The 8586-nt window shown below is 45.1% G+C and overlaps 1 protein-coding gene across 1 annotated transcript in view; it reads left to right on the top strand.

Annotated features, from left to right (window-relative positions):
• The first annotated feature begins 479 nt into the window (after positions 1-479).
• The window catches only part of GATA1 (GATA binding protein 1), a 50256-nt gene continuing 42149 nt past the window's right edge, over positions 480-8586 (top strand). Inside the window, exon 1 of the mRNA XM_088469078.1 lies at positions 480-859. The gene's annotated coding sequence lies outside the window, so the exon portion shown is untranslated. The remainder of the gene's footprint in view (positions 860-8586) is intronic.

The following is an 8586-nucleotide window of genomic DNA, read 5'->3' as shown; positions in this document are numbered from 1 at the left end:
TCTCCGTAGTGTCCTTCAGGCCCTGGTGTGGCTCCAACTGTGAGGTGTCATTCAGCGTCCTATGGGGGGGTTACAGGCAGTTTAATGCCCAGCCCTATACTTGCACCATCTCTCCATTGCTAACGTAAATCTCCACCACCCCTTCCGAGTGGTCGTTCCACGTTGATGTTTAATCGCAGACCCCCGTTCTGTAGCAACAGCAGCAGATCCTGATGCTTTGCACCATTTATTATCATGGTAGGAAATAAAAAATTTTGGGGGGTATAAGCTCTTTGGAAAGCCTGTATAGCTGCCAATGGCTGTAATAATGTTAATACAAGGACGGGGTCTAATTAATGAAACTATAAGGGGGTTGATGAATTGCCGGCCACAGCACCCCAGCCACAGACAGTAGGACAGGACAAGGGTGGAGCAACGGGAGGGACCTGCTCCTATCATCATGGGACATAAATGACTATAAGGGCTCAGGGTGCGAGAGAGAGAGGTAGTGCAGCCGCAGGACCATTGGGGGCCAGAGAGAGAGAGAGGTAGTGCAGCCGCAGGACCATTGGGGGCCAGAGAGAGAGAGAGAGGTAGTGCAGCCGCAGGACCATTGGGGGCCAGAGAGAGAGAGAGAGGTAGTGCAGCCGCAGGACCATTGGGGGCCAGAGAGAGAGAGAGAGGTAGTGCAGCCGCAGGACCATTGGTGGCCAGAGAGAAATAGTTGGAGAAGAGAATTAAAGGTCAGTTAGGGGGGTCAATGAGAAGGTGGGGGAGAGGGACAGGTCTGACAGTACCAAAGGGCACCGGAGTGAGGACGGAACACGATTTGGGGTGAACGCCGGAGAAGGAATTTGACACAACTGTTCCCCTGCAGGAGGTGAGTTATGGAAGTAGTATGTATAATCGTGTAAAATATATATATATATATATATATATATATATATATATATTTTTATGTAGGAAGGTTTCAATTTTATGACTTTAGAGCGTTGTCCAGGGGGAATTGCAAAGTGTATTCTTTTTTCCAAGTCAAGAACTGTGTATACTGTCGCACATCAGATGCAGGCTGTACCGCAGCAAACCCCACATACTTCATTTTAACACTTCATTAATAGTAATTTTTTTTTCATTTATTTTTTTACACAATTTACTAATAATATTTTATGCAATAATAATGCATCAGTCATCTATTTGTTTTGTGCATTATTTTCATGTATTTACATTACATAGAATCCACAGGTGTATATACAGCAGGAATGCCATGGCTGATCTGCTCAGGATGGCTGACACCTTATACAGAGCTGTACAGTCAGTAAGGTTACACAGTACAGGTGTATATACAGCAGGAATGCCATGGCTGATCTGCTCAGGATGGCTGACGCCTTATACAGAGCTGTACAGTCAGTAAGGTTACACAGTACAGGTGTATATACAGCAGGAATGCCATGGCTGATCTGCTCAGGATGGCTGACGCCTTATACAGAGCTGTACAGTCAGTAAGGTTACTCAGATATATGCTTACACAGTACAGGTGTATATACAGCAGGAATGCCATGGCTGATCTGCTCAGGATGGCTGACACCTTATACAGAGCTGTACAGTCAGTAAGGTTACACAGTACAGGTGTATATACAGCAGGAATGCCATGGCTGATCTGCTCAGGATGGCTGACGCCTTATACAGAGCTGTACAGTCAGTAAGGTTACTCAGATATATGCTTACACAGTACAGGTGTATATACAGCAGGAATGCCATGGCTGATCTCCTCAGGATGGCTGACACCTTATACAGAGCTGTACAGTCAGTAAGGTTACACAGTACAGGTGTATATACAGCAGGAATGCCATGGCTGATCTGCTCAGGATGGCTGACACCTTATACAGAGCTGTACAGTCAGTAAGGTTACACAGTACAGGTGTATATACAGCAGGAATGCCATGGCTGATCTGCTCAGGATGGCTGACGCCTTATACAGAGCTGTACAGTCAGTAAGGTTACTCAGATATATGCTTACACAGTACAGGTGTATATACAGCAGGAATGCCATGGCTGATCTGCTCAGGATGGCTGACACCTTATACAGAGCTGTACAGTCAGTAAGGTTACACCGTACAGGTGTATATACAGCAGGAATGCCATGGCTGATCTGCTCAGGATGGCTGACACCTTATACAGAGCTGTACAGTCAGTAAGGTTACACAGTACAGGTGTATATACAGCAGGAATGCCATGGCTGATCTGCTCAGGATGGCTGACGCCTTATACAGAGCTGTACAGTCAGTAAGGTTACTCAGATATATGCTTACACAGTACAGGTGTATATACAGCAGGAATGCCATGGCTGATCTGCTCAGGATGGCTGACGCCTTATGCAGAGCTGTACAGTCAGTAAGGTTACACAATACAGGTGTATATACAGCAGGAATGTCATGGCTGATCTGCTCAGGATGGTTACAGTCAGTAAGGTTACACAATACAGGTGTATATACAGCAGGTATGCCATGGCTGATCTGCTCAGGATGGTTACAGTCAGTAAGGTTACACAATACAGGTGTATATACAGCAGGAATGCCATGGCTGATCTGCTCAGGATGGTTACAGTCAGTAAGGTTACACAATACAGGTGTATATACAGCAGGTATGCCATGGCTGATCTGCTCAGGATGGTTACAGTCAGTAAGGTTACACAATACAGGTGTATATACAGCAGGTATGCCATGGCTGATCTGCTCAGGATGGTTACAGTCAGTAAGGTTACACAATACAGGTGTATATACAGCAGGTATGCCATGGCTGATCTGCTCAGGATGGTTACAGTCAGTAAGGTTACACAATACAGGTGTATATACAGCAGGAATGCCATGGCTGATCTGCTCAGGATGGTTACAGTCAGTAAGGTTACACAATACAGGTGTATATACAGCAGGAATGTCATGGCTGATCTGCTCAGGATGGTTACAGTCAGTAAGGTTACACAATACAGGTGTATATACAGCAGGTATGCCATGGCTGATCTGCTCAGGATGGTTACAGTCAGTAAGGTTACACAATACAGGTGTATATACAGCAGGTATGCCATGGCTGATCTGCTCAGGATGGTTACAGTCAGTAAGGTTACACAATACAGGTGTATATACAGCAGGTATGCCATGGCTGATCTGCTCAGGATGGTTACAGTCAGTAAGGTTACACAATTCAGGTGTATATACAGCAGGAATGCCATGGCTGATCTGCTCAGGATGGTTACAGTCAGTAAGGTTACACAATACAGGTGTATATACAGCAGGAATGCCATGGCTGATCTGCTCAGGATGGTTACAGTCAGTAAGGTTACACAATACAGGTGTATATACAGCAGGTATGCCATGGCTGATCTGCTCAGGATGGTTACAGTCAGTAAGGTTACACAATACAGGTGTATATACAGCAGGTATGCCATGGCTGATCTGCTCAGGATGGTTACAGTCAGTAAGGTTACACAATACAGGTGTATATACAGCAGGTATGCCATGGCTGATCTGCTCAGGATGGTTACAGTCAGTAAGGTTACACAATACAGGTGTATATACAGCAGGTATGCCATGGCTGATCTGCTCAGGATGGTTACAGTCAGTAAGGTTACACAATACAGGTGTATATACAGCAGGTATGCCATGGCTGATCTGCTCAGGATGGTTACAGTCAGTAAGGTTACACAATACAGGTGTATATACAGCAGGAATGTCATGGCTGATCTGCTCAGGATGGTTACAGTCAGTAAGGTTACACAATACAGGTGTATATACAGCAGGTATGCCATGGCTGATCTGCTCAGGATGGTTACAGTCAGTAAGGTTACACAATACAGGTGTATATACAGCAGGTATGCCATGGCTGATCTGCTCAGGATGGTTACAGTCAGTAAGGTTACACAATTCAGGTGTATATACAGCAGGTATGCCATGGCTGATCTGCTCAGGATGGTTACAGTCAGTAAGGTTACACAATACAGGTGTATATACAGCAGGAATGTCATGGCTGATCTGCTCAGGATGGTTACAGTCAGTAAGGTTACACAATACAGGTGTATATACAGCAGGTATGCCATGGCTGATCTGCTCAGGATGGTTACAGTCAGTAAGGTTACACAATACAGGTGTATATACAGCAGGTATGCCATGGCTGATCTGCTCAGGATGGTTACAGTCAGTAAGGTTACACAATTCAGGTGTGCGTTTTGCATTTATGTAGCTTCTCAGATCTGATTGTGGTGTCTGTTCGCCCCTCAGCACAGCCCTAAAAATCTGCCATCAGTGCCTCTTTATCACCAGTCCCTAATCTTACTCTGCAAGTTGTTACTGCTCCACAAACTAAGCCTAAGGGGAATATTTACTAAAGTGAGAGTTTTTAAAATCTGAGGTGTTGCCCATAGCAACCAAACAGATTCTAGCTATTATCTTCTAGAAGGTGCTAGATAAATGTTAAGTAGAATCTGATTGGTTGCTATGGGCAACATCAAAACTCTCACTTTAGTAAATATACCCCCTAACAGTGTACTTACTGCATGGTTATCAGGGGAGGGTCGCTGTCTACTCCTTGTATATTTTGTAATGGATACACTTTATTTAATGAAAGGGGTGGATATAAAGTGGTAGGGGGCTGGGCTTCGGTGTGATACTTATACATTTGCACAGCGCAGCTTCTCCGTATTTATCCGCACACCTTTACCTTGCGGAGGGATCTCCTAGGAGCAAAGAGTAAATGCACAATCAATAGAAGATCTACGCTGTGCATCGTGCTCTTCCTAAATGACCTGTACTTTGTTTTTATAGAGGTTATAGGGCTTACTATGCAGCCCATGGTTTTGTATTGAATATAACTGCCCCTTTAAATCCAATGCCTGAATCCGTAGAAGATGTGGCGGCTTTGAAAAGTGCCGCATAGTAAAATTTAGCCCACAGCGTGTTCGTAAGTTTGTGCTGTGTCCTGTGTGATTGCTACCCCTGCATGGCGTTCGCGTGTTACTACTACTGTACACTGTACGCCTGCACCAGATACAAAGAACTGGCAGCATGTTGTATGCCCAATTTGTAACCCTCTCATTATATAACTGATTTGGGCAACATTTGGCAGTTGTGGAACCTGACAGGTCCAGGGAATCACTTGTGGACTCGCAGGGATTTGTAGTTCTAAAATAGCTGGGGAATGCCAGTTGGCTTCAGCCCGTTATCTCAAAAGGAATCAACCACGACAAATAGCTGGGAAATAGCCCAGTGTTTATCAACTTCAGTCTTCAAGGCACACTAACAGGCCAGGTTTAAGGATAGCCATGTTTGAGCACAGATAGTGAGTGCCTCAGTTATTTAACGAAGTCACTTGTGCTCAAGTATGGCTATCCTTAAAGCCTGGATTGTTAGTGTCCCTTAAGGACAGAGGATTGGAAACACTGTATTAAGCTGGGCATCCACTATACAATTATCTGTCAGATATCTGTCCAATCTGGCTGGTTGGAATGAAAACCTGGTACTGTATGGGAGCCAATGACAGTCGTCCATTTGCTCACAAACGCTGGGAAATAGCCAAAAATGGTTGTTCAGACAAAGTTGGTTAAAACGCACAAATTTAGCCAATTTTAACAATTTTTTTTGTCCTTTTTTCAGTGTTTAAAACCATATGATCGACCGTCATTTGCTCCCATACAGTACCAGGTTTTCATTCCAACCAGCCAGATTGGACAGATATCTGACAGATAATTGTATAGTGGATGACTGTTTCATGAGTTAAATCGTTGGTTCTCGAAATTTCTTTAGTCACGGCACCCTAGAGCAGTGGTGACGAATACTTTGGGACTACATATCCCAGCATGCACTGCCAGAGTTTTGCTATTAGGGAATGCTAAAACTGTGGCAGTGTATGCTGGGATATGTAGTCCCACAGCAGCTGGAGTGCCAGGGTTCGCCACCACTACCCTATAGTAGCAGCATTATTTCTACGGCACTCCCTAGGTCAAAAGTTTCTTGTTGAGAAACTCCGCAAAAATGAATAAGGGGTCTATTTACTAAGCAGTGTTAGGAGACAGAGTGAAAAGTGATAAGAAAGTGATAAGGTACCAGCCAATCAGCTCCCAACTGTCATTTTTCAAACACAGCCTGTGAGATGACAGTTGGGAGCTGATTGGCTGGTACCTTATCATTTTTCACTCTGTCTCCTAACACTGCTTAGTAAATAGACCCCTAAATTATCTAAATTGTGCTTATATGTCACCCTTGGGGTCAGTTATGTGGTGGTGATTGGCAGCACTGGTTTTACCCATACTTGCCGACTATCCGGCTGCCCCTTCCGGGAGGGAGCAGCCAGATCGGCATTACTGGGGGGGGGGGCATGGCGTGGCCAGCAAACGGGGGCGGCCAGGTGACAAGTTTTTGTGGGCGGAATGGGGGGGCGGAGCCACGCGAGCGCGTCATTTTGGCCCCGTCCCCGCTACACACTGCCGATATTACAGGCAGTGTGAAGCAGGGGGCGGTACCAAAATGACGCGAATCGCGTCACCGCCCCCCTTAGTTGCCGAGGTTTTACAAGTAATTGTGGTAGGCCAGGAGGGATCAGTAGCAACCGGGAGACTTGCCTGCCTTCCCGGGAGGTCGGGAGCGGCACCCGATTTTCGGGAGGATCCCGACCAAATCGGTAGGGTAGGCAAGTATGGTTTTACCTATAACATGGACCATAACCTCTTTTGATTTAGTCCTGTGGCACCCGTGAAAGTCCCCCGAGGCACCTCAGGAGAGGTGCGGTGACCCCTGGGTAACTGTAAAGTGAAACTGATGCTCGCTGTTCTGTGGGTTGTGGGGAAATTATGATACTTTTACCTTCGTAACATAAGTCACTATCTGATGGCTAAAATACTCAGGCGACTCTGCAGCATTTGTCATTTACACTTTATAGATCTATGCTCACATGTTGGTACAGTTGATAGAATGTTGGACATAAAAGGTAAACTGCATTATATAATGATATCCACAAATACACTTATACATTCCCAGTGCATGATCTTACTGGACATGTCTGAAATTGCACTCAACTGCACAGTAAACCTAAGGACAAACTATTGTTCTCTGTTATCAGGCATGTTTGGATAGCGATGAATAAAAGAGGCCGGCTTTATTGTGCTTCTGCGGCAGGAAATCTGCTGCGTACGAGAAATATCTCCATTCACAATCAGAACTTTTATCTCAAACATCTTCCGTACCGATAAGCGCCCCAAACGTTTTACAAAGACATTTGTGAATGTCACATTTCTCCATACGAGCCAACTTGCATGTTAATTAAATGCCCGACAGGCGTATATATGTGTGTGTGTATATATGTATGTGTTTGTGTGTGTGTATGTATATATATAATATATATATATATATATTTATTTTAAATAGAATTGACTGGCTACTGGGGCTTGTACATCAGCAATCAATTGGGGCACTTCTGCGTTTTGCAGATTGTGTGAAAAAAAAAAAAAATCGGCAATATATGGGGTTTACCGATTGCCAATTCCGACCAAATAGTGATCGGAATCGGTGAATCAGGTTGTCCAACATGTTGGATTTTGACAACTAACCAGGGCTGTAGATTGCTATTGTATAGTGACGATCAGTCGTTTTGCCGACCGTTTCACCGTTAAAACAGTTTTATTTACATGTGACTGTAAAATGATGACCCTTTTAGATGATGTATGGGCACTGTTGTGATTTGCAGATCTGATGTTCGGATGAAAACGATTACCAATGCATTGACCCATATTGGTGGACTTGGAGAATTGTTAAATCGGGGGGGGGGGGGGTTTAGAGCCCATGAATCTTATTTTTGGTGATTGCTGATGTATAGGCTCATTCCTTGCACCACAAGTTCTCAAACTCATTCCTCACGACCCCAAACAGTCCAAATCACAAGTGAAATAATTAGCTCCACTTGTGGATCCTTCAAAATTTGTCAGTGAGTAATGACTGCACCTGTGCTCCTGCTGGATGACCTGGGAAATTCGTCAGTGAGTAATGACTGCACCTGTGCACCTGCTGGGTGACCTGGGAAATGTCAGTGAGTAATGACTGCACCTGTGCTCCTGCTGGATGACCTGGGAAATGTGTCAGTGAGTAATGACTACACCTGTGCTCCTGCTGGATGACCTGGGAAATGTGTCAGTGAGTAATGACTACACCTGTGCTCCTGCTGGATGACCTGGGAAATGTGTCAGTGAGTAATGACTACACCTGTGCTCCTGCTGGATGACCTGGGAAATGTGTCAGTGAGTAATGACTACACCTGTGCTCCTGCTGGGTGACCTGGGAAATGTGTCAGTGAGTAATGACTACACCTGTGCTCCTGCTGGGTGACCTGGGAAATGTGTCAGTGAGTAATGACTACACCTGTGCTCCTGCTGGGTGACCTGGGAAATGTGTCAGTGAGTAATGAATACACCTGTGCACCTGCTGGATGACCTGGGAAATGTGTCTGAGTAATGACTGCACCTGTGCTCCTGCTGGATGACCTGGGAAATGTGTCAGTGAGTAATGAATACACCTGTGCTCCTGCTGGATGACCTGGGAAATGTGTCAGTGAGTAATGACTGCACCTGTG

The sequence above is a fragment of the Taudactylus pleione genome, unplaced genomic scaffold (assembly GCF_031769625.1).
Source record: "Taudactylus pleione unplaced genomic scaffold, aTauple2 ptg000013l, whole genome shotgun sequence".
In the NCBI taxonomy this organism is placed as follows: domain Eukaryota; kingdom Metazoa; phylum Chordata; class Amphibia; order Anura; family Myobatrachidae; genus Taudactylus; species Taudactylus pleione.
The sequence above is the reverse complement of the archived record's forward strand: the minus strand, read 5'-3'. Positions and strand labels throughout refer to the sequence as shown.